This window comes from Pleurodeles waltl, chromosome 2_2 (genome assembly GCF_031143425.1).
Source record: "Pleurodeles waltl isolate 20211129_DDA chromosome 2_2, aPleWal1.hap1.20221129, whole genome shotgun sequence".
NCBI classification, from domain to species: domain Eukaryota; kingdom Metazoa; phylum Chordata; class Amphibia; order Caudata; family Salamandridae; genus Pleurodeles; species Pleurodeles waltl.
The window spans coordinates 404,077,688-404,105,172 of NC_090439.1; positions in this window are offsets into that span (position 1 = coordinate 404,077,688).

The window sequence follows — 27,485 nt, forward strand, 5'->3', positions numbered from 1 at the left end:
CAGTGACAGTGTCCCTTCCCGCACATAAACAATCATTCATAAATGATGATTTGTTACTGCTCCTCAACGTAGACACCTTTACACTAAGATGCAAGGAGGCCTGCATTGGTGCAGGCAGCTTTACTTTGCGCTGGTGCAGGTTAAAACGAAGGACTGCACCATCTACCTGTGAACACTAGGCAGCCCTGCATTACTCATCTGGCACAAAGTGGGCTGCGAAAATTGGTGCAGCCCCACCCTGTGCAACCTGCTTTTCAGTATGGCCCAAAATGAGATGTAAATGTTAACAATACATTTCAAGAGTCACCTTTGCATGGTAACATGTGTGCATGGACGATACATATGTGCTCAGATACATTGTACATAGTTATGCATAGGCCTCACCTGTGCTGCATTTAGCAAACAACATCATGTCACCCAGTACATATGTGACTCACTGAACACACTCAGACTTGGTCTCCTGACTCCTGCAGAACTTCCATCATAACATATGCTAAAGGTTGCCACATACTACATAATGAAATTCCTCACTGGTCCTGAAAACGTTACTTGTAAACATGTACTTGACATCCATGACACAGTGATGCCAACATTTGTACACAGCATCTCAGTGTCAAAAAAGTCTCACATGCCAAAGTTGGGAAGGTCTGAGTCAATTGACCAATTTGAAAAGTATTTAGCTTCACTGGCATTATTATCCGTGCATTTGTATTAAATTGGCTTCACAACCTACGCTGCCCAGATGTTTAACTTATAAGGTAATTGGACATATTTTAAACAGCATGCAGTAGCATTCCCAAACAGTACTAAAATAGTAAGTACTCATAATCACCAACTGTTTGCCAACCTCTACTCTGAGGAACTCCAGCAGGTCAGCCTCACGTGCAATCAGGCCTCAGTCATGTATCCCTGGATGATCATCTCACCCTGGGCCACCATGTGGGGGAGGTAGTGCAGGACGAACCATATAAATCCCCCAACCTCTTGTGGACCAAAATGACGGGACCTTCCCTTCCCTGATATCCTATCCTCCCAAAGCACCCAAACACCCAAAAACCAAACAAACAGTACTCTAACCCTGAATGCCCCAACTTTTAAACTACCCCTAAAACAAACACCCAACAATACAATGAGCACACAGTAGACCATACAATTACTATACACTAAAGAGACACAAATACCAATAAATAGACATTACACAGCGCAACACACTACTCCAAAAAACACCACAAATCTTTCCAACAAGCTCTCACACCCTAGCCAGCAGATCCTGTTTGGCATCATGCCAGATGTGTTAAAAAACCTTCTACGCACATGCTGCACATTTTTGTAAAATGTATCAATCAAATGCGTCATTTTCACCTTAAGTCACAATACATTAAATGTTTATTTTTGTATGTGTCACATAGTATGCATAATTTTTTACACAGCACATATATAAAAAACGTGCATATGACCAATGAGTTTGTTTTATGGAAATGTGTGCAAAGTAAATTTGCCTATATGTAATATCAATATTTCACTGCCTTGCGGATGTGGATCCTGCGTTTGTAAGCTGGTATGGCACATAGGTGTACAATGACTATGACAACTGTTGACATGGATAATGATACATTTGTTACAAGGATGTGTATATGTTGAGGCTACAATTTGTGATAGTAACATGTGACATGTGACATGTAAACTAATTATATTTGTTTAATGTGTGGACCTTCTAAGGTTATCAGATTACAATGCCCATGTCATACCCATAAAAGAAATGTACTTGAGTTGGAATTTGATTGCCACGCACACGTATAGACAGCTCCACATTTCACATATTGTGTATAATTTCATTAAGTGCATAGTGTATGCCATCAGGCAAGGTTGTTTGGTGTGTGAGTGTATTAAATTTGGGCTTCAGACATGTTTTGTGTTGTGATGGACAGACACGTACAAAGGGATATTGATTATTAACATGACATACATTTGAAAGGCATTTTACCTTAGTCGATCTACCTTTTCTGCAAACAACATTTGTTTGTTCTAGGGGTAAATGTTTAACATCAAATTAACTGCAGTATATTTGCTCATATTGGTATATTGCATGTAGTCCAATTTCAAAATATCTCTTCTGCACCTAGGTGTCCAGTGGTGTTATAACCACACACCAAATCCATAGCTGTATAATTGTATGAAAGATAGTGATACATGTAATGCAGGGGGCAACAAGGGAGTAAAATTAGGTATTATATGGTGTAAACTTACCTTACACATACACTTTGACAGTGGCCTTGAGCATCAGGTGTCATTTTACTGAGTCACTTTTAACACACATGCTGTATGGCAGTGCTGTTGTCATACAAGGAGTAGGTACACATCAATGCACACTGGTGTGGCACTAAACTTTTGCCTGCACTCTCCTGCCCTATTATCCACTAGGGAGTTACAGCTCATTTGCTTTCATTCATATCCCCTTCTCCCCTTAGACTTAGTGGTGGATTAGCGGTAGTCATGGCCATTATCTACAAGGGACATACAGCTTTATTCGTATCATCCATACACATCATAAACTGGGACTCTGTGGTGAATTGGTCGTAGTCATGCCCTATTATCTACTAGGGGCTTAAGTAACACTGTGATTTGTGGTTTACATGTCTTCCTTCTGTGCTGTTATACCTCATTAGTGTATTTTGCGGACAGGGATATGTATAGCAACCTGATATTAAATGATTGTCAGAACCAACATGCCTCACTAATACTTGTTAGTGCTGGCCTATCACACTTCGGAACTTAATAATAATGGAAGCATGATTTAAAGCAGCATATACTTTGTGTATGTTAGTGTGTTGACTGACATGGCTAGAGTACTGTCTCAAACACTCATTATGAAATGATACTTCCCAGACATTGCAGCCACCTTGTGTGCTGTTGGTGCCACAGTTTGCAGCGTTCATATTTGTTCCTCATGTTCCTCATATGCACTGTCTATTTCCTTCGTGCATGTTACAGTATATGTCTCGACACCAAACTTAAACATAGAATGTTTTTAGTTCAAGGACTACCTGTATTTGCAAAGGCATTTCCATTGTCTGCTTGATTGGTGGCTGAAACACAAATAATTACAGACTTTTACCACTACACTTGAGAAGTATGTGTGTTTCCTGCATAAAGTGGCTGGGGCCATTGAGTATAGCGTTGTTGCATATGTGCCTCAATAACTGATGCTTTCACATGTGTACTCACGTACACATGCATCCAACATTCTTTGTCAGATGCATAATGATTTGTGATAGCATGTATGAAAAGTTCAGACAGCTGTAGATGTAACATGCATGTGGTTATATGTCTGAGTCCTGTGTTCCACTAGCATTTTATTTTGGACTAGGCACATTACTTCTCATACTTTTATATACATGCAAGATGACAACTTGTTTGCCACACATGTTTGCCACCACTGAGGGATGCATTGGTAGTTTTAACTTGTGATTGTGCCAGTCAGACATAGATTTGTGATGTATGTCACAGTGACCCACTGATGCAGGCACTGATTACTTTGGTCCTACCTTTGGGTAACCTATGGATACAATGCTTCATTTGGATCCTAAAGTCCTATGCTGTCATGTTAAATTCTGACAGACTTGTGCAATTTGAATGTAAATATGTGAAAACTATGTTCATATTACATTGTATACATTTGACTAGCAGTTAGACTTGGCATCTTTGCCATTGTCTCCCCCAACTTTTTGCCTCTCCTTCCCAGGTTGCTTCTGTGCACTGGACTCTGTTTTTGTTTGCTCTGAACACTTTACCACTGCAGACCAGTGCTAAAGGGTAAGTGTTCTCTGTATAAATTATATATTTAGTTTGGCTTATCCATGATTGGCATATTTGATTTACTAGTAAGTCCCTAGTAAAGTGCACTAGAGGTGCCCAGGGCCTGTAAATCAAATGCTACTAGTGGGTCTGCAGCATTAGTAGAACTGTAAACATCACTCAGACCTGCCACTGCAGTGTCTGTGAGTGCAGTTTTAAACTGCCAATTTGACTTGGCAAGTGTACCCACTTGTCAGGTGTAAATGTTTCCTTTGTGTACATGTAAGGCACCCCTAAGGTAGGCCCTAGGTAGCCCCATGGGCAGGGTACAGTGTATGTTAAAGGCAGGACATGTACTTATGTGTTTTACATGGCCTGACAGTGAAATACTGCTATATTTGGGTTTTACTGTTGCAAGCCCTATCTCTCTCTTAGGTTAACATGGGGGCTGCCTTTAAATATTATTAAAGTGCAGATTCCCCTTTGGGAGCAGATAGACATGTGCAGTTTGGAGGTCTCTGAACTCACAATTTAAAAATACATCTTTTAGTGAAGTTGTTTTTTGCATTGTGTGTTTGAAAATGCCACTTTTAGAAAGTAGGCATTTTCTTGCGTAAACCATTCTGTGACTCTGCTTATTTGTTGATTCTCTGTCTGGGTCAGTTTGACAGTTGGGCTGTTTGTACCTCTCCTCTAGACAGTGACACAAAGGGTCCTGGGGTGTAGTCTGCATATCCTGATGGGCCATCTGAACTGAGGGGAGGAGTTGTCACTTACACCTGAAAGGGCTGTGCCTGCCCTCACACAATGCTATCTCCAACCCCCTGGTGTGTGTCTGGGGCCTGGCCTGGGCAAGGCAGGATCTTGAAAAGAACAGAGACTTCTATTTGAAGTTTGCTTGCTTCAAAGGCAGAAAGGAGTATAAGAAGAGCACCAAAAACCCCTGAAAATCAGACTGCTTCTGGAACCAAGAGAAAGCTCAGCCAAGGAGAAGAGCTGGAGGAGGTGTATGCTCATTTGCCTGTGACTGTGCTTTGCTGGGTTTTCCTGCAGTAGCTGCATTTGCATGAGAGAGGACAAAGACTGACTTTTGTGTGATTTCCCACTGGAGAAGAATCTCCAAGGGCTTGAACTGAGCTTCCCTACTGTTGTTGAAGTTTCAAGGACAACAAAGACTTCTCTCTGCTATCATTTGGGCTTTCTGCTGAGAGTCCCGCCTGCAAAGTGGTACCCTAACCTGTCTCTGGGCAATTGAAAGGTGCAGCTGGTGAAAAAGGAGAGAAATCCATGCAAAGACCGATGTGGGGGGAAACTTTCAATGCACCACCCGCCTTGCGGCTCATAAATGACGCACCTCCAGCCTCGTGGCTGAAATCGATGTTCCACCTCCATCGCGACTAAAAGATCGCCGCAACGCGGTTGGAAAAATGACATGCAACAACCGCACTGGCTGCTGTTAATGATGCAAGTTCCCACACAGCGCAGTTTCTTGACACCGTGCGACTGGATTCAACGCAACATCGCTGTGCGCAGAAAATCAATACAAATCCCGCACGAACCTGAGGTGCCCCACCAGGATTGAGGCATTGCTCTCTTGCGGGATAGAAGAAACAACGCACGCTGACCCGACCGGAGGAGGAACGATGTACGGTCTTGCTTATGAGTGAGAAATCAACGTATCGCTGGCCTTTTTCAAAACACACTCACCCGTGGGTTTTGATGCGGTTTGATGCTACCCAGGTACTTTTGTGCATTAACCACATTCTCACTGTTTTCTATAGGATTTAAGACTCTTTTTCTTTTTAAATTCATAATTTGACTTGTGTCTGTCAGATTTGTATTGTTTTGGTCTTGTTTTGTTTAGATAAATATTATCTATTTTTCTAAACCTGTGTTGTGTCATCTTGTAGTGGGGTCACTGGGTTACGGTGTGTTGGTTCCAATACTTGACACATTGCTGAAGTTAAGCCTGTCTGCTCGTGCCAAGCTACCCAGGGGTTGAGCAGGGGTTTACAGAGAGTGATTCTCCTTTACCCTGACTAGAATGAGGGTCCATGCTTGGAAAGTGGGTAACCTGACTGCCAACCAAATACCCAATTTATAACACTAGCATATGTGTTCCACTGTGCTGTTTTTGTGCATGTTTGGAGTTCTATTGTGTGCTAGTCCTTGTCTACAAACATTTGCAGGCTATTGATGTTATGACACTTGTGGATACCTTATTGTTGCACACTTATGCCAATAATTACTCCAAGACAATAGTGTTGATAAGCAAATTTATTTAAGGCAATGGTGCATATTGAACATATGTTGTCTGAAGTTAAGAAAAAATAAATGGACTAATGCTGCCCTTCTGCATGTCCCAGGGGCAGTGTTTAGTGTTCGTCTTTAATTTTGTGGGGCATCATTGTCCTCATCCTCCTCCCTGGGGACCTCCTCCTGTTCCTCCAAAAGGACATTGGTCCTCACTCATTTGTTGTGCAATATGGCACATACAACTATGATTTTGCACACAAGTGGTGGTGAGTAAAGCAGTTTGTCTCAAGAAAAATCCAGGCATTTTAAGCAGTCCTTTATTATGCCAAATGTCCTCTCAACCACGCTCTGGGTCTTTTTGTGTGCCTCATTATACGCCTTCTCAGAGTCCATTTGTGGGGTGGCAAATGAGGTCACTCATGGTTGGATGTCACATCCCTGGTCTGCTGCAATGGGAGAGGAGAGACAGTGTTGGGCTTGCCCTTGTGTAGCTCTAAGACAGGGCTGGCACAGTTGTGGAGCATGATAAATGAATGTTAACACTAACTTGACAAATTGTGTGGGTTCCTCTCTGCATCAATGATTATATTGGTGTGTAGTGCGCTATTCCATTTGTGTGGGTGGCCTCAGGGGGATTGTGTAATTTGAATGGTTTTACAGTTCACCCACGTAGTATGTGCTTGACGTAGACATCTGTAGATGCAGTAAATTCTTACAAATGACCTACCAATGAGCAATGTAGTGTGAGTTTAATCCCTTTCTGTGTGTTCTGTGCTATGAGACAGGAGTTATGCCCTGTGTGTGGCGTGCAAACCACACACCCCTTGGGGATGGTACTCTTCCCCTGCCCAGATGGATTTTTTCAATATTTCCTGACTTACATACAAAATGTGACGTAGTAGACTGAGATGTATAGTAATGTTTTTTTGGGGGGGTAGCCCCTGTGGAACAGGATGTGACAGGAATTGTCTTGATTCCCCACCTTACACCCCTGGGACATATCAGCAGTGTGCCATGTCTACTAGATATGGAACATTGATGTCCTCAACTACTGTTCTGACACTTGTTCAAATGCCACTTTGCTATCCAGGTACCCTGGCACCTTGATTCTATGATGGCTGGATTGCAGATGTGATTGCTTGTGTTCAATACTGTCACCTTTTTTGCACATGAAATACCAATTTTGTCAATTAGCAATTTCTATGTGTGTTGTATACTGGAGTACACACTGGTAGTTTGTAGGAAGCTGTCCTGGTGTGTAGTGGGTACCAAAAGTACTTATACCTTATACCAGGTCCAGGTATCCCCTCTTTGTGAAGTGTAGACAATGTCTAGAAGCCAGGATCTTTAGGAGTAGCTGTGAATGAGCAACCGAGGCTTAGCTAGGGGACATGCATAGCTCATGCAATACTACTGTTGTCACACAGCACTTATACACATGAAACACTCAGTTGTACAAAAATAAAGGTACTAACACAATACCACAAAATACTAAATACTAAAAGGACATCCCTCCAATAGGAGGTAAGTAATGCACCAAGTATATACACTAGTAAACAGTAATAGGCATGGAAAAGTTAGAAAACAGTCAAATAGCAATAACCAATAGTGACCCTAGGGGAGCCCAAACCATAGACTAAAAAAATTGAATGCATACACAGGACCCCAACCTAGGTAAGCGGAATGTGTAGGGAGGAGCTAGTGGTACTAAAAAAACCACAGAGGTAACACAGTACCCCCCCAGCGACACAGAAAGCAGGAGTAAATCACTGGAATTTCCCCAGAACTCCCAGAAGGAGGAAAAAGAAGAAAAGAAGACACCCAGACAAGACTGCGAGAAACAAGCAGTGGATTCTTGGAGAAGAAGACCTGTGGAGAGAGCGGACCAAGTCCAAGTCCAAAAGTCATAGTGGAGCCCAGGAGTAGAAGGAGCTACTACCCACCCAGCTGTACTTGTAGGAGTTTGGTCGATGGTGATGATGAACAGGTCTGCACTGCAGCCCTGGAGATGGAGGAGAGTTCTTGATGGATGCAGAAGATATCCTACTCTAGAGTGAAGTTTGCAGATGGGTGTCGGTGCAGGAATTCCACATGCAAGCCTTGGCAAAGGCAAACTTGCGGTTAGTGGAAAAGTGGTGCTGCCGGGGACCAGCAAGGCCCAAGAGGACTCAACCCAGGATGGGGAGTCACAGTGAACCCTAAGCATCAGAGAGGGTCCATAGGAGCAGAAGCAGCACCCACAGGAGTCCCACAGGATGGGGACACAGAATTTACAGAAGGAGCCCACGGAGCTGGAGCTACACGTTGCCTGAAGATCCTTTGGAGGAGATACAAACAAGCCTTGGCACCTACAAAAAGATGCTGTGTAAGGGTGTACTGTCCTACCTGGAAAGACACAGGCTTAACTCCAACAAAGTTGGACAGCTGACAGAGAGAACCAAGTGCACTATTTCAGACCATCTCCTGTGATGCAGGATCCATGCAGCTTAGGATGAGAGGAGATCCATGCAGCCGGTTGTCGTTGCAGCAGGTGCCTGCAGATGCAGGGGAGTGACTTATTCACTCTAAAGAAGTTTCCTTCTTCTACGTGTGAAGGCTCAAGAGTTGCTGTCTTGTGAGGATGCACAGCCAGGAAAATGGTGCAAAGCTGGCAGGAGCTGTGGAAACAAAGTTGCAGAAGAGTCTTCTTTATGGATTGCAGTGTTGTCAGGTCTTGGAGGGTCCATTCGCAGTTCCAGTGGCCAGAAGTCAGAGGTTGCAGAAGAGTCCTGCTGGAAGCTTGCAAGCCGAATCTGAGGACCCACCCAAGAGAGAGACTCTAAATAGCCCTGAAAGGGGGATTTGTCACTTACGGGTCATTACAACCTCGGGGGTCTTATCGCAAGACCGCCGAGGTACCGCCGTGCTGAAGACTGCCAGTGGTGGTGGTCTTCCGCACCACGTATTATGACCGCTGGCAGCCCGCCGTCATTTTTTGTACGGAAAGCCGCCAGCAGCCATACTGGCAGATGGCGGGAAAGTGGAGGTTGCTCAACCTCCACCGCCACGTCAACAGAACATCGCCCACTGAATCACGTCCCATGATTCGGTGTGGCGGTGTTCTGGTGACAGTGTTCTTGTGGCGGAGCTGCCGCCATGGATCCCGTCCCCTCCTGGAGGATCAACGGACATGGTAAGTTGATCGTCCGTTAGGGAAGAGGGTGGGGGGGTGTTGTGTGTTGTGTGCGTGCATGGGGGTGTGCGTGTGAGAGTGTAGAGGGGGTGAGTGAGTGTATGCGTGTGGGGGGTGTTGTGTGTATGGGAAATGTGTGCGGGTCGGATGGTGTGCGTGTCTGTTTGTATGTGTGCAGGTATGTGTTGTTGGGGTGTATGTGTGTGTGTATGGGTGTGTATATGTGCATGTGCGGGGTCGGGGTGGGGAGGGGGGTAGTGCCACCTTTGGGGGGTGGCAGGGGAGTGTGTGGTGTTGGGGGAGGATTCGTGGGGTGTGGGGGAAACCCCTATCAGTGCCAGAGAAGGAATTCCCTGGCACTGCTAGTGCCTACCGCCATGGATCTCATGGCGGTTCCCAACCACCCCAGATCCATGGCGGTATGCAGGGTTCTGATACCGTCGGTGGTCTAGTGACGACCGCCAGGCTGGAGACCGCAATCTCCAGCCCAGTGGTCTTCACCGCCATGGCGGTCGGAATGGTGAAGTGGCGGATGACCGCTGCGGTCATAATTAAAAAAAAAAATTCTGCCGGCCTGTTTGCGGTCTTACCGCCGCTTTACTACTGAGCGCCAGGGTTGTAATGAGGGCCTTAGCCAGGTAAGCACCTATCAGTAGGGGACTCTGGCGTCAACTGTCTGGCCAAACCACTCAGCTGCTTCCAGAGTTCCCAGCTAACCTTGGAAACAAGATGGCAGAACCCAGGGACCCTTTGGAGGAACTCTGAGCACCACCCCTGGGGTGGTGATGGACAAGGGAGTGGGCACTCCCCTTTCTATTGTCCAGTTTCATGCCAAAGCAGGGACTGGGGGTCCCTGAACTGGTGTGGACTGGTTTGTGCAAGAAGGGCACCAAATGTACCCTTCAAAGCATACTTGCGGCTTGGGGAGGCTAACCCTCCCAAGCCAGTCACACCCATTTCCAAAGGGAGAGGGTGTTACCTCTCTCTCCCAAAGGAAATCCTTTGGCCTGCCTTCCTGGTCTTGTATAGATCAAGCAGCAAGAGGGCAGAGACCTGTCTGAGGGGTGGCAGCAGCTTGGGCTGCCTGGAAAACCATGTAAGGCTGGTAGTAGCAATGCTGGAGGTCATTTAAGGAGCCCACAGAGTACATGGAATCCTACTTCCAATACTTGCAACGGTTTTGGGGTATGATTCCGACATGTTTGATACTAAACATGCCTAGGTTCAGAGTTACCATTATGTAGCTGGACATACGTAGTGATCTATGTCCAGTACACGCATAAAATGGCGTCCCTGTGCTCACAAAGCCCAGGAAAATGGGCCTGGTGTTTGTGGGGGCACATCTGCTAGTGCAGGGGTGCCCTCACACACAGGTACCTGCCCCCTGCCCTCTGTGCTGAGAGGGCCTCCCATAGGGGTGGCTTATAGTGACCTGATGCAGTGACCTGGTAGTGAAAGCGTGCATGCACCCTTTAACGCATGATGCCATGGCAGGCTGGCAGAAAATTTAGCATGGGCTCCCTATGGGTGGCATAATACATTCTGCAGCCCATAGGGATCCCTTGGTGCCCCAATGCCCTGGGTACCTATATACCATATACTAGAGTCCTACATGGGGCTACCAGTATGCCAAATGTGGGTTAAAAAAGGTTCCACCAACCATGTTCAAAAGGAGAGAGCATAATCACTGGGGTCCTGGTTAGCAGATCCCAGTGAACACAGGCAAACACACTGCCAAACAGGCCAAACAGTGGGGGTAATCATGGTAGAAAGAGGCTATTTTCCTACACAGCTGTTAATAATTTATTGTGTACATTGGTAGTCCTGTTTACACACTACTATTTGCACCCATATGGTGGGCTTAATCAGTGTTGCAGCCTCAGATGTACATATGGCAAAATATGTTTGCAAATGCAAATATGCAATATATTATGTGGTAGCACAATCACATTATGACCTAATGTGAGGTCCTTCCACACTCAGGGGTGGATGAGTTACAGCTATGTTGACACAGCTGCTTAAAGACCTAAAGGAGTTGTTGTACCCCACCTTGTGAATGCAGAGCAGGAACTGCTATACAGAGACATCATTGTAAATGCCACTCAAGTGGCACTAGGGGCTTGCCCACCTTATGTGTTGGATATGTGTATTGTAAGTTTGCTGTGACACATGTTGCATGTGTCCCAATCCATGTGCGGGGAGAGTTGTGTGTATAGTTTGCACCATGTGTGTTGTAGGTGTTAAGTGACAGCTTTTTGCTTACCCATTAGCAGGCCATTGCCATATTGTCCATCCAGAAAGTGTTGGCTGATGGTGGAATGCCGGTAGATATAGGCATCAGGGATACATGGCCTGCACATTTGTGAATAGTCCCTTGTAGTCCACAATGGACTGCACGTTGATAGAATGTGTGTGCTTCCTGTTCCTGTACAGGTATTTGGTGTCGCCAAGAGGGACAATAAGCATATGCGTGCAGTCCATGGCACCCAGCACATGTGGGAAACCTGCAACAACATACAATCCCCGTTTTGGTCTGCTGCTGCAGTGGCTGGGTGTTGGGGAACAGGATACGGTGAGGAGTGCACCAGATGATGGCATCAAACACTTCTGGCAATAGGGCTTGGAAGGAGGGCTGGGATAATCCACCCATTTCTGCCACAGTTGACCGGAAAGTGCCAAAGGCCAGCATTCACAGCACAGCCATGAGCTTGGTCATGGGTGGTATGTTGGTTGACTTATGCATCCTGGGTGTGACAGCTGGTGCTATCCCATGTAGAAGCTGCACAATGGACTCTGGCTTCAGCTGATAGTACCTGATGACATTTTCTTCTCTTTGACCAAGGATGAATATCCGTTGTCAACAGATGTGCTCTCTCTTCATGCTCTGCCTTTGTGGTTGTTGTAGTGGTGATGGAGGTTCCTGCAGTGGGTCTGGAGGTGCTTGGGGTTGTCTCTGTTTTCTTCTCCTCTTGCCTAGCTGGATCAGTAACAGGTCCATGTTTCCCAGGTCATTGTCCGAGTGCCTAATGTGTGTTTTCCATTTATACCTGTGTCTTTGCACCATTTTAAAGCCTGGTCTGACCAGATGTTATTTTTTCAGCGCTAATCGGTATTTGCGCTGTTTTTCCAAACCGCATCCAATTTATTTCCATTCTTGTAAATATGAAGTTGGGTGGCTTGCACCATTTTTAATAGGGCATGCCTACCCTGCATATCATGTTTGTAAAATGTTGCAAGGTTTAACTGCGCTACTGAAAAATGGTGCAAGGCCCAGTGAAGTGGTGCTAAACAGATCTACACCACTTAGTAAACAAAATGCAACTTTTTAGGCAAGTTTGCTCCAAAAACTGTGGTGCTCATGTGGTGCTAATGTGGCACTGACTTCTTGTAAATCTGGGCCTAAATCTTTTCTATTGTCTGATATGTGTGGAAAAGTTTGCAATGTTCCTGCAATTCTTTATTTAAATCAATGTGAGAGAAGACATCACACCAATCACTTGTGTTATCATGTCATTCTCTTTCAATAGTCTTGTTTGCCTGACTCATATCCACTCAGATGTGAACAGCTCCTTCACTGTCCTTTTTGTGTATTATCACTATGTGAGAAACCCATGGTGTTGGACCAGTAGAACACTCAATGATATCAGTTTTAAATAAAGAATCAAGATGTTTTTCAACAGCTTCGTGTAAATGAAATGCAATTTGCCTGTGTCTTTGAGCAACAGGATAGATGTCCTCATTAATCTGCAATAGTAAATTGTGAGAAATTGGGTGGTTGGTTGACTGGGGTGTGATCCCTAGTTAAGCAACAACCACAACCCCTTGCAGGGTGAACCACAAAAAGTCACTAAATTAACCTGTACCTAACCCTGGTACAAAAAGCAGTCATGCTAAACTTAGAGGCAATATGTTAAGTAGCTATGCATTACACAAAAAACAATACAGTGAAAACACAACACAATAAAACGCCCAAACCAATTTATAAGAATAGATTATATTTTAATAAATTATTTGACACTAAATCTATCAAAATCCAGTTAGTAGAATGTGAGATATGAATTTTAAAAGTTCAAAATAGCAAGTCTTCTAGAAAATGGCCACCTGGGCACATTTAGCACCACAACCAAGGGTCCAGGAGGGGTTCTTGGGGGTTCAATACTCACTCAGGGTATGTCCAGGTGCGGGCTCAAGATGGTGGGAGCCTGTTATTGTCCCTGCGGTTCTGAACAAGGGGTCAGCAAAATTAGCCTTTGAAGTCACATCTGGAAGCCCTGGCTCTGCTAATCCCCATATTGTGTGACTGCCTGGGGTGAATTCACAAAGTTTCAACTGTCAGTTACACCCAGTTCTGTGACCTGTGCAGGCTTCAGCCACAGAGGGGTAAAGGTAGAAAAATTCCAGCTTTCTAAAAGTGGCATTTTCAAACTTGTAATGATAAATCCGACTTTTCCCATAAAGATGGTTTATGATTGCATGTTCATAGTTGCCAAACATGACATATCTACCATTTCTGATTTAGGACCTATAACTTAATAATTTTCATAAGAAATCTCCAATGTTACCCTTGGCAAGGGGTAGGTCTCTCAGTAGTGACAAAACAATCATGGGAGTTGTTCTCTACAAGGAATTGTAAGACTAAAAAGTATGTGTCCTACCTTTTAATTACACAGCACCCTGCCCTATGGGCTACCTAGTGCCTACCTTAGGGGTGACCTGTGTAATAAAAGGGGAGTTTAAGGCTTGGCAAGGGGTTTTAAATGTTAAGTGGACAAGGCAATGGGACTGGCTGCAATGGCAGGCTTGGGGCACGTTTTGAGGTGCTAGTTAAGTGGGTGGCACAATAAGTGCTGCTGGCCCACTCGTAGCATTTAAGTTGCAGGCCCTAGGTATACGGTATACCACTCTACAAGGGACTTACCTGTAAATTAACTATACTAATCAGGTAAATGCCAATCAAATCATGTTTAGGGGACTGATCACTAGCACTTTAGGAATTGTTTAGCACTGATACAGTCACAAGGTGAACAAACCAAACTCAAGCAGAAAGTAGGAGGAGGAAGGCAAAACGTTTGGGGTGACCATTTAGAGAGGGCCATTTCCAACACACTTTTATAATCTTACGTTTTCCCAAAGTATGAAACAACAAAGGAAACTGAATTACTATTTTGTGATGAGCATTCATGTTGCAGTTCACTGAGACCAGTCCCATATCAGCAGCTGTGCTGAAATTGAGTAAATAGGCACTAGACGCCGTACTTTCAAGCACATGAATGGGCGCTTGCACGTTTGTCTTCTTGTGTTTCATTGTTGCTACAATTGAACCTTGACTTTTCAAAGGCATTGATGCAGTCCATGTATATTCTTTATTTTTTATGGCTTCAGTTGTAGAGTCCATTATATTTGTCTTCAGGCATAATGTTTATCAATGCACCGCTATCGATATCGATAAAGAAAGGAACTGAACACCTGTTTACTTTCAGTGTAACCATCAAACTTTTCTTTGACTGGTATTTTTCTTCACATGTGGCCATTCCAACATAGCCACATTTTTCTGAGGTAAAAATCTCCATTGCACAATTATCTTCTTCACTTTCACTTGATAGTGATACGGAAGATCTTTTTGATAATGAATTATATGACAATGAACTTCATTGTTGTCTGTTTGTCTCAACTGATGTTATCCCGTGGCCTTGTGGGTGTGCATCGAACGTCACTTCTAGAATGCTTGTGGGGCCATTTTGTCTTCTAGCCGTGACACACTCACATTTTCCTGCACTTTGCAAACCATTGAAAAATGGTTCTCCTTCCCACAACCTTTGAATATCTGTTCAATGGCGGGACATTTACCTTTGTGTGGGAACGACAATTTACACCAGAAGCACCACTTCTTTTTCCATGGAAACATCACTTTGTCCTCCAGCCTTGTGCTTTTGCTTGTTTTTCATGTTCATGACTGACTTACTTTGTAAACCTCTGGTCTCCATGTCAGCAGCTTGTTGATGGCACGCTGTCCAACTCTGACAGCTGGGAGAACTTGCTCCAGACTAAGGGGGTCATTCCGACCCCGGCGGGCGGCGGAAGCCGCCCGCCTGGCGGGAACCGCCAGAAGACCGTACTGCGGTCAAATGACCGTAGCGGTCATTCTGACTTTCCCGCTGGGCCGGCGGGCGAACGCCAGAAGGCCGCCCGCCGGCCCAGCAGGAAAGCCCCTTCAACAATGAAGCCGGCTCCAAATGGAGCCGGTGGAGTTGAAAGGGTGCGACGGGTGCAGTGGCACCCGTCGCGATTTTCAGTGTCTGCTAGGCAGACACTGAAAATCATTATGGGGCCCTGTTAGGGGGCCCCTGCACTGCCCATGCCTGTGGCATGGGCAGTGCAGGGGCCCCCAGGGGCCCCACGACACCCGTTCCCGCCATCCTGTTCCTGGCGGTTTTTACCACCAGGACCAGGATGGCGGGAAGGGGGTCGGAATCCCCATGGCGGTGCTACGAGCAGCGCCGCCATGGAGGATTCTTTGGGGCAGGGGTAAACCGGCGGGAAACCACTGGTTGCCCTTTTCTGACCGCGGTCAGAATTGCCCATGAAGCACCGCCAGCCTGTTGGCGGTGCTTCCGCGGCACTCTGCCCTGGCAGTTTTCAACCGCCAGGGTCAGAATGACCGCCTAAGTTTCTCTCAGCATTCATCGTCTGCATCAATCTGAAAGGCATTCTTCAATAACTCTGAGATGTATTGCTTCCTCATCATTAAATTGATTGAACTTACAGTGTTTGATAAGTGTATCCAGTCTCTCAACAAATTGGACGATGGTTTCACTAACCATCAGTCATTCTAGACTGAAAATGTACCTTTTGTAATCTACACTTTGCATTTCATTTAAATTGAGAACCAAGGCTTCTTTAATTCGGCAGATGTAACTTCTTCAGCTTGCAGCATTTTCTTTATAACTTCCTTTACACCCTAACCAACAAGATTTTCAAGATATTTGCTACGCCTCTTGTCTGTTTCTTCAAGTGCACCAATGAAATCATCAATTGACTCTATTCGAGCAGTCCATTTATCGCCAATATTCTGCCTTTTGGCAGTATCAAATCGTGGTGGTGGTTTTAGACAGGCCGCAGTATTATAACTGGTTGTGCAACTCACTGATGTGGAAAATAGCATTCTCTTTTATGGCGCTTCGTGGTCTTGGTGTATTTGTTTATGCAAACCATCTCTGAGCCTTGTGATGTGTTGCCTTCTGGGCCATCTTTAAAAACTGCAAAAAAAATGACCTCTTTCTTGGTCTCCATTTGAAAAACAGTATTTCAGTATTCTGATTGCTGATCTCAGCCTTTCAATCTTTGAGGATCTCTGGGGTTGTTTCGAGCCCCACTCAGCAACTTTGGTGACATGCTGCTTCAGATGTGGACAGCTCCATAAGCACAGCCCTAAGCACTTCTCCTCAGAGCAGTTTCTCAGTGTTGTGATATGATGACTCTCTTTAATCACAATTTCTTGAACATTTCTTTTATCTGAATTGCTTTGTTTTCAGGTATCCTTGTGTGCTTTTTGACACCTGGCTGATGTCTGTCTCACAGTGCTTCTTACTGCAGTGTTATCCTGCAATTTTCTGTTTTTTTCAGCACTTTTAAAACATGGTCGCATTCACTTTCAGCATTATCATTCCATGTAATGTATAGCTTTATGTTGCTTAGTAGCATGGTACCACTCTTTACAGCCTTGCCACCAGGTTGCTGGGCAATGATGTCTAGACTTATCAGTGAAGTTTTAATTATCTTCAAGTGCTTCACACCAGCTGGAGTTGCGCATTGACTCCACATACCTTAAACGTTAATTTAGCACTTTGATGGAGGCACAAGCGGCAAGCTCCCGCAGTTTGCTTGGATAACAGCAAATTCTCTGGGAGCGCACTGTTGATGTTTGGGTTACTTATCCCCTATCTCGTCGCTAGTTGTAGTGTCTTCCACAGCCTGGGTACCTGCCAATGAGTATGCCACACAAAGAGCTGGGTATTACATGTCTTTATTCTTCTGCATGTAACTGCAAAATCAACATTCTAAACCTGCATTCACTTCACCACGCTCCAACACTTAAGTCACAGTTTTATAGAGGGTTCTGTCATTAATAACTCACATGACACTACAAGATGAAACTTCTGAAACATTCTTGGATTTCTTTTTTTAGTTTTTGTTGGATTTTTTTGAAGCATAGTCTTTCACTGGTGGTTGTAGTGTCTTAGAACTGTAAGAGTTGGGACCCTGTGTCTAGGGGTGGATTAATGAAGGACATTACATAATGAATCTGGGAGATTCAGGGTGTGGTCTTTAATGGTTATTGGAATATTGAGGGTTCAGTTACAAGAGTAAGGATGTAAACTACAAGCTTTATGTCTGGTGTGTTCTTGCGTCTGCTATCGGGCTGGGTAGGACGTGACAACTAGCCACCAGAAGGGGATATGTGCCCCAAAGAAGCAAAAGTGCTCTCCCTGACAGTTTGGAAGAAGTAGCAAACTGCTTGTGTGTGCCACATGCACCCAACCTGAAATAAAGAACCCTTGAGATGGCATAGGTGGAGTTCCAGTACCACTCCAGTCCATACGAGGCCTCAAAGAGAAGTTGAAGACCCAACAAGAGAGTGCTGCTGTAAAAGCCTGTGAAGACTTGTCGACAAGGCTAAGGAGAAAAGAAAGGGTGGTATCACAACACCGAGCCTTCAACCACACAAGAAAAATGCTAAAGGCAGTGACAACCAGGTACAACACAAGAAATGACAACCAGATATGATGCTTGAAGGCAGTGGCAATCAGGTATATTAAATAGTTACTCATATACCCACCAGTACCACAATGGTCAAAACTGAAGCATCAGACAAGTAGGATGAGAACTGCTGGAGAGGCCAGCATGTGCAAAATAACAAGTACCATCCACTACCATCTGAATATCAACTTGAGTGAGGCAGAGAAGTCACAAGGTGGGCTTAAAAGAGAAATGTGCCAATAGCATGAAGAAATGACTTGAACAACACAAAAAGAAAACAGCAAAGTCAAGAGCATGCAAGAAACAGGAAATGCACTGTCAAAAGTGAAAAAGGTGCAGCACAGCCACAGGGCTGGTCAGGCAACCCAAGTTCAAGTACAGAGTCAGTACTTCCACAAAGCGTGGATTTCAATGTACAACTAATGCTGTCAGAACAACATTTACTCTCAATGCCAGAAGAAAGAATGGTGAAATACACAGAAGCTACTTTCCTGAAACCTCCGCCACCATTCGATACCACCAAAAAAAAAAACATATTGGTTTCAGATGGATCAAGACTTTTGACCAATTCCTAGATGCTCTGTAAGAAGTAAGTGATGACAAAATCAATAAAATTGTAAAAAATCTTACTGGTGACAGAGTTAAAAAAGAAGTGATAAAGAAACTCTCACAGACTGAAGCAATGTCTCACCATCAAATTAAGAAAGCATTGGGAACAAAGTTCAATCCAATACGAAATGTAGATTATAAAAGATACATTTTCAATCAAGCAAGACAACAGGTTGGTGAAAAGATGGTTGAATTTGACGTGCTCATCAAACATTGCAAATTCAGAGAATTTAATGATGAAGAAGCCAGTATTGCATGGGAAAGTATAGCGCCGGCTTGCTTCATTCCAGGGTGTCAGTCAGGCGACAAATTTATGGAATCCCAGAAGCTGGCGCCAAGGGTGGGCCAGCGTCTGGGAAAATTACATTAGCTGGGTGGTGGCGGGGGTGGTATGGGGGAAGGGATTTTGCACTAAAAAGTACGCTAGACCGGTTAGAGAAAAAAAAGCCATTAACCAGCCTAGCTCCATTTCCTGACACAAAACCTTCCATACCACTTGACTCCTGTCTTATGAAAGACAGGAGTCATGCCCACCACCCTAATGCCCAGCACAGGGAACAAGGGTCCTCTGGGCTTGACCATTGCACTTAGTGCCATGTAGGGGGGCATATTTCAGGACCCCAATGGCACTTTAAAAAAATATTTTAAATACTTACCTCTACTTACCTGGGATGGGGTACCCCAATGCTCTGGTGTCCCTCTGCTGTGGGTAGGGGTGTTCCTGGGGCTTGGGGTGGGTACCTGTGGGCTCTTTCCATAGTATTTGACCATGGAAATGGGTCCACAGGTCACCAGCCTGCCCTGACACAGGTGTTTAATAATGGCACTAAGCAGGTTTAGCACCATTATTAAGGCCCGCCTCCCCCAGTGCACCATTTTTGCATGGGAGGATAAATAAGGCTCATTGACGTAAGGTAGGTTCACACATCCAAAAAATGAAGTTAAGTCCAATATTTTTTATGGTAGACAGGTATAGCGTCAAAATATAAATAAGGAGTTCGCTGATAAAAAATGACGCTAAATTCAGCGCAAAGAAAGTATAAATATGCCATGCCCCTTAGTCTAGAAAACGTTTGAAAGGCTGCTAGAGCCAAGGAAAGAGCCAATCAGCAGGCCTCCAACATGGAACCAGGAACAGCAAAAGGTGAATCAAACTAAGTCATGAAGAGTAGCCACCAGCATCAGGCATAGACCCTCAAGTCAACATCCTCCGAAAAAGAAACTGTGTTTTCATTTCCATTTCCATTCCCATACAAGAATAAATGTCCAGCCACTGGACAAACATGCAGAGGCTGCTCAATGGAGAACCACTTTAAGAATGTTTGTAAAGCTAAGGAAAAAAACAAATGTGTCAAGGCAGGAGGAGAAAATGGATGTTCAAAGGTTCCAAAGGACCGCTGAGTCAAATCAATCAAATCAGGATTTATAGAGCACAACTATTCACCCGTAAGGGTCTCAAGGTGCTGAGGGTGTTGTCCACTGTGCTTCAGTTGAAGAGCCAGGATTTAAGGTCCTTCCTGAATTGAAATAACAATGGTGACTGTCTGAGGTGCAGGGGCAGGGTGTTCAAGCTCTTTGCCGCAAGGTAGGTGAAGGATCTTCTTCCAGCCAAGATCATCTGTATGCTGGGTACGATGGCTAGTGCTTGTTGAGCAGATTGGACAGGTCTGGTGGGGGAGTAGATGGAGATGCAGTGGTTGAGGTAGGTGGGTCTTAGGTAGTTGAGGGCCTTGTATGTGTAGGCAAGGTGTTTAAAGTTAATTCTTTTCTCAATAGGAAGCCAATGGAGGTCTCTTAGGTGATGTTTTTAAGGTGTGTAATGTCCAGGACGAGTCTGGAGTAGGTATTTTGAATGTGCTGTAGTTTCTTCAGGTTCTTCTGGGTATTGCCGGTGTTGAGGGTGTTGCCATAGTTGAGTCTGCTGGTAACCAGGGCATGGGTTACGGTTCTGCAGCAGTTCCTTGGGATCCATCTGTAGATCTTCCAGAGAAGTCGGAGTGTGTGAAAACAGGAGGATGCAACTGAGTTGACTTGATGGGTCATGGTGAATGAAGAATCCAGGATAAATCCAAGGTTGCCTGCGTGGTTTGTTTGGGTATGGGATGCAGAGGGTGGATGGTCACCAGGAGTCATCCCAGGCTCATGTGGAGGGTCCCAGGATGAGGATCTCAGTCTTGTCAGAGTTGAGCTTGAGGCAGCCATCCTTCATCCAGGCAGAGACAGCTTCCATCCTGTTGTGAAAATTCTTCTTGGCAGTTGTGAGGTTTACGATCAGTGAGATTTTTCAGCTGGGTGTCATCGGCATAGGAGATGATGTACAGCCCATGGTTCCTGACAATGGATGCGAGCGGCCCCATGTACATGTTTAAGAGTGTGAGGCTCAGGGAGGAGCTCTGTGAAACTGTGCACCTGATCTCCGTAGGTTCTGACAGGTAAAGTTGGAGTCTGACTCTCTGTGTTCTGCCAGACAGGAAGGAACCTATCCATTGTAAGGCCTTTCGGTGGATGCCACCTGCATGGAGTTTGAATCAGAGGGTGAGGTGTGAAACTCTGATGAAGGTGGCCTATAGGTCCAGTAGGATGACGGTTACTGTATGGCCGCAGTTGAGGAGCGAGTGGACGTCGTCTGTAGTGGTGAGGCAGGTGGTCTTCGTGCTGTGGTTGCTCCTGAAACCTCATTGGGAGATATTCAGGATGTTGTTGTTCTCGATGTCCTTACACAGCTGTGCTGATGGCCTTTTCAGTGACCTTGGCTGGGAAAGGCAGCAGAGAGATGGGGTGGTGGTTCTTGAGGTCCAGGGTTTCAGCCATAGGTTTCCTCAGGAGCTGGTGAATCTCAGCCTGTTGCCAGTCCTCAGGGAAGGTAGCTTTATCTATGGAACAGCTGAGGGTGTGGCAGAGCTCGGGTGCGATGGAGGGGTTGAAAATGTAGTGAGCACAGGGATGCGTAGGGTCTCCGGAGTGGATGCTTCTCATTTTAAGGGTGGCCCAGCAGTGCAGGATCTGTGACTGTTTGGAGGGACGGAGTTGTGGGGTTGTTGGAGGGCTCGGAGGATCTTGGGGTCCAAAGCTGTTGTATATGTCATTGAATTTTCAGTGGAAAAAGTTGGCTAGCCTTTTGCAGAGGTCTTGAGATGGGGGGATGTTTGCTGTTTCCGATTGGGATTTGACAAACTTTTTTACCACAGTGAAGAGCTTTTTGGTGTTGTGAGTGGTGGCGCTGATGCGGTCCTGCAGGGCAGCTTTCCTGGTTGCTCTGATGAGGTGGTGGTGGGATTTGATGGCAGCTTTGAAGACCTAGAAGTTGTACGGGGACTTGCTGTTTCTCCATCTTTTCGCTAGCCTTTTGCAGGTGTGCCTCGAGTCCTCGAGTGCAGGGGAGAACCATCTGGCCTTCTTGAGGTGGTGTTTAGCTGAGGTCTTACGGAGAGGTGCTAGGGTGTTTGCACATTCAGAGATCCATTGGTGGAAGTTCCGTGCTGAGATATTAGTGTCTGTGGTGAGGGGTGGCGGAGGCTTGAGGGTATCGGTGAGCTTTTCAACAGTGATTTTGTTCCATTTTCTGCTTGGGGCTCAGAGTGTGTGGAGGAGTTGAAGTAAATGCAGTGGTGGTCAGTCCAGTGAAGCGTGGAGGTGTTGTCGACAGTGATGTTGTTGCTGATTGAAAAGATGGTGTTGAGTGTGTTTCCAGTGATGTGTGCTGGCAAAGTGACCAGTTGCTTTAGTCCTATAGTATTGAGCAGGAAAGCAGCGTTGGTGTTGGTTCCATTGTTAATGTGGCAGTTGAGGTTGCCGAGAAGGACGTAGTTCAAGGTGGCGAGAGCGTGATAAGAAATGATGCCAACGATGGAGTCGCCTGAAGGCAGGGGTGGGGGCTGTATGGCCTGTAGATGAGGGTGCAGCAGAAGGTGGATATGTGGGTAGCGTGTATCTGGAAATGGAGGTGCTCCATTAGGGTGGACTGTTCTTCCACGTTGGTTGTCAGGCAGAGGGTGGATTTCTGTAAGATGGCCAGGCTGCTACCTGGGAGAAAAGGCTGTTTTTTGCGGAGCAGTTTATAGTCGTTGGTGATGTCAATGTCTGGTGCAGATGCTGGTTTTGTCCATGTTTTGGTGAGAAAGCTGATGTCCAGGTGGGTGGAGTCCAATAGGTTACAGAGTTCTACAGCCTGTTTGTGGAGGGAGCAAATGTTGAGGAGGATGCAGCTGAGGCACTTTGGGTTGGTGTTCGATGGCTCAAAGGTGGGAGGGTCTGGTGCTAGGTATAGGGTGAGTGTACGGTGGCAGTAGAGGCAGGAGAACAGTCCATGGGTGTCTCTGGCTGATCAGAATAGCAGGAGGCAGAGTGTTCTGTGTTCAGCATGCGTTGTAGCTATGAATGCTCAGCGGATCACGGTTTGTGACGCTGGGCACGGTACAGGTGCAGACAGTCTTGCCTTTGCCAAGCCAGTGGCATGAGCCACAGTGGTCACCATTAAGAAGTGGAGGGAGGTGGGGGTCTGGTCAGGTGGTTAAATCGCTTTGCAGGGAAGGAGAGGGGCAGGGCCGCTGGGGCAACAGGAAAAGGAACGGGGGAGAGTGAAAGAAGAGAGAGAGAGAGACGAAAAATAAAATAAAACATAAACAAAAAATAAAGATGTCAGAAAAATAAGCAAAAGTGAAAGTGACACCAAGATACTTACACATAAATGGCCCCTAGGCCACCAGTGATGAGGTGCCGACAGAAGCCTGCTGGTGGAGGTAGGCCTAGAACTGAGAGTGAGGCAGGCTCTCAGTTAAAACAGTAGAGGCAGCAGCAGCAACAGGTGGAGCTGTGCAGCGGAGAGTGAGCAGATGCTGACTAGTAGGTCAGAGGAGTTGCCCTCTCAATGCGCAGAGGCCACTATTAAGAAAGGGAGGGAGCTGGGGGGTCCGGTCAGCTGGGAGGTGGAAGGGTAGGAAAGCACTTCACAGGGAGGGAGGTGGGTGTCCACAGGGGCAGCAGCGGCAGGGAACAGAATGTGGGGAGAGTGAAAGGCTGAAAGGAGAGAGAAAGAGACAAGCAAGAAAAGTAAAATAAAAAAATAAAGATGACAGAAAAATAAATAAAAGTGAAAGTGACAGCAAGATACTTACACACAGATGGCCACTAGGCCACCAGGTATAAGACACAGGCAGTAGCCTGCAGGTGGAGTTGGGCTTCAAACAGAGAGTCAGGCAGGCTCTCACTTCAAATGCAGCAGAAGAAGCAGCAGCAACAAGTGGAGCTCCGCAGAGGAGAGTGCGCAGACGCTGGCCAGATGGTAAGAGCAGTCACCCTCTCAGTGCACAGCAGGCACTATTTAGAGGGGGAAGGTGGGGTCCAGTCATCTGGGAGGCGGAAGGACAGGAAAGCGCTTTGCAGGGGGGCACAAGAGGAGCAGTGGCAGGGAAGGAACACAGGGAGAGTGAAAGGCTGAAATGAGATAGAAAGAGACAAGAGAGAAAAAGAAAAGAAAAAATAAAGATGACAGAAAAATAAGCAAAAGTGAAAGTGACAGCAAGATACTTACACACAGATGGCCACTAGGCCCCCGGGGATGAGGCACAGGTGGGAGCCTATGAGTTGAGGTGGGCCTTGAACTTAAAGTCAGGCCGGCTCTCAGTTCAAACACAGCAGAGGGAGCAGCAGCAACAACAGGTAGAGCTGTGTAAAGGAGAGCAGACAGACACTGATCAGGAGGTCAGAGGAGTTGCCCTTTCAGTGTGCAGCGGCTGTCATTAAAAAGAGGAGGGGGTTGGGGGGTCGGTCAGCTGGGAGGCGGGAGGGCAGGAAGGCGGTTTGCAGGGAGGGAGGGGGGGTGGGCCCGCAGTGGCAGGGAACTGAACACGGAGAGACTAAAAGGCTGAAAGGAGTGAGAAAGAGACAAGAAATAGAAAAGAAAAAGAAAGATGACAGAAAAATAAGCAAAAGTGAAAGTGACAGCAAGATACTTACACACAGATGGCCAATAGGCCACTTTGGATGAGGTGCAATCGGTAGCTTGCGGGTGGAGGTCGGCATCGAAGTGAGTGTCAGGCAGGCTGGCAGGTTGAACACGCAGAGGCGGCAGCAACAGGTGAAGCTGTGCAGAGGAGAGCAAGCAGATGTTGACCAGGAGGTCAGAGGAGTCATCCTCTCAGTGTGCAGAGGCTGCTATTAAGAAGGGGAGGGAGGCAGGGGGGTCCAGTCAGCTGGAAGGTAGGGAGGGTGGGGGTGGATCCACAGGGGCAGCAGCAGCAGGGAATGGAATGGGAGGAGAATGAAAGGCTGAAAGGAGAGAGAAAGAGACAAAAGCAAAAGTGAAATTGACAGCAATATACTTAAACACTGATGGCCATTAGGCCACCAGGGATGAGGCACAGGTGGGAACCTGTGGGTGGAGGTCAGCCTCGAACTGAGAGTCAGGCAGTCTCTCTCTTCAAATGCTGCAGAGGCAGCCGCAGCAACAACAGCTGGAGCTGTGTAGAGGAAAGCGAGCAGATGCTGATGAGGAGGTCAGAGGAGTCACCCTCTCAATGTGCAGCAACCACCATTAAGAAGGGGAGGGAGGCAGGGGGTCCGGTCAGCTGAAAGGTGGGAGGGCAGGAAAGTGCTTCACAGGGAGGGAGGTGGGTGGGGACGCCTGGGCAGCAGCATAAGGGGAGAGTGAAAGGCTGAAAAGAGAGAGAAAAAACAAGGAAAAAAAAAAAAAACACATAAAGAACAGATAAAGATGACAGAAAAATAAGCAAATGTGAAAGTGACATCAAGATACTTACACACTGTTGACCACTAGGCTACCAGGGATGAGGTGCAGGCAGGAGCCTGCAGGTGGAGGTTGGCCTCGAACTGAGAGTCAGGCAGGCTCTCAGTTTGAACGCAGCAGAGGCAGCAGCAAAAGGTGGAGCTGAACAGAGGAGAGCAAACAGACGCTGATCAGCAGGTCAGACCTCTGTTTCAAAAACAAAAAACATGCAATTGAAAATGAGAATGAGATGGCTTACTTTGATCCTAAATTGCACACTAAAATCAATGTTGATAGGAGCCTGATGGGGTTAAGTGCAATCCTTGCTCAGCATAGTAGACATCCAACTGCTCAGAGACGGACTGTGGCGTATGCCAGTCAAAGTTTGTCTGACACAGAACGTGCCTATTCCCAGCTGGAAAAGTAGAGTCCCGTGGTGTATGGGCTGCTGAACATTTTCATGTTTTTCTGTATGTATAGCATTTCACACTCGTCTCTGACCACCAGACATTACTCACCATCTTCGGCAATCCAAAGCCCTAGATGCCCCCTCGCATCGAGAAGTAGGGGTTTCATCTGCAAAAATATAATTATACAATTGTGCACAAGCCAAGCAAGGATTAAAACCCTTCCAATTATTTCTCATGAGTACCCATACAGCGGTATAGTTCAATGTGAAAAACTGCTTAGGAATACAATAATTGCATTGTGAAATCTAGCACACTTGCAGCTCTGTCCACTGAGCGAATCATTACTACAACCAATGCTGATAAGGACGTGTGCCCTTTATTGCATTATTGCAGCCCAGTCCTGGAAACTGATAGTTTGACCTTTGAGTGATGATGTTGAATCTCAAAAATATTGCAATATCCAGGATTAAAGAAGGGATTGTGCTAAGAGGATCCCAGATTGTCATACCTGTGAGCCTGAAACGACAAGTTATTGAACTCATCCATGAAGGCCGTTGTGGCCTTGTGGCCACCAAGATGGCACTGAGGGATCGAGTGTTGTTCCCTCGGTTGGACGAGAAAGTGGAGAGGGAACTAAAGAAGTGTCATTTATGCAACTGGCAGTCTCCCAAGATGACCTAGCATCCCCTGACAATGTCACTTCTTCCTGTGCATGTGCGGGAAAAATTGCTATTGATTTCTTTGGACTTCTGGACAATGGACATCACCTTATGATAATCATTAATCAGCATTCCCAGTTTCCTACAAAACATGTCATCCTTGTCTCACAACAGTCATTGAGTGGCTCGATAACATCCTTGCAGTGTGGAGCATAGTAAACATTCTCAAGTCTGACAATAGTCCATCGTTCAACAGCAAGGAGTTTCTAGCCAGTGTCAATACTGAACTTCAGAAAAGCACACCTTTGTAGCCTGAAGTCAACAGTGTTGCAGAATGATTCATGGTGACCCTGAAATGGGTATTCCAATGTGCATTGATAGAGGGGCTTAATCAGAGTCAAGTGTTATGCCAGTCCTCCATACCTATCTGTCAACCTCTCATTCCACTATAAGCAAAAGCCCTGCCACTTTAATGTTCTGGAGAACCATGGGAACAACCTACCACAGCGGACTCCTGAGCGAGCCTTACATGATGATGTGGTTCATGCCAATGACAAAGCTCAAAAGCAGTAATTGAAGGTGTATGCTGATCAACATCATCAAACTTGAGAGATTGAGGGACAAATTTATAGTTTTTGATGCAAAACTGCACTAACGCAGTTTTGCAACAAAAAGTTTAGCACTGGCTTGCTGGGTGCCTTATTTATGGAATGGTGCAAGCCGGTGCAAAGGGTGGGCTAGTGTGAAAAAAATGATGTTAGCCGGATGGGAGTGGCAGTATGGGAGAAGGGGGTTTTGCACGAAAAAATGATGTTAGGCTGGTTAGAGGCAAAAAATGCCACCAACTTACCAGCCTAGCATAATTTTCTGACGCAAAACCATCCATACCGCATGACTCCTGTCTTAGAAAAGACAGGAGTCGTGCCCACCACCCCAATGGCCAGCATAGGGGACCGGTGTTTCCTGGGTATAGCCATTGCACCTTGTGCCCCAAGTTGGCCCCCCGATGGCCCTTTAATTAAAAAAAAAATACTTACCTATACTTAGCCTACTTACCTGGGACGGGGTCCCCCATCCTCTGGTGTAGGTGGGGGGTGTCCCTG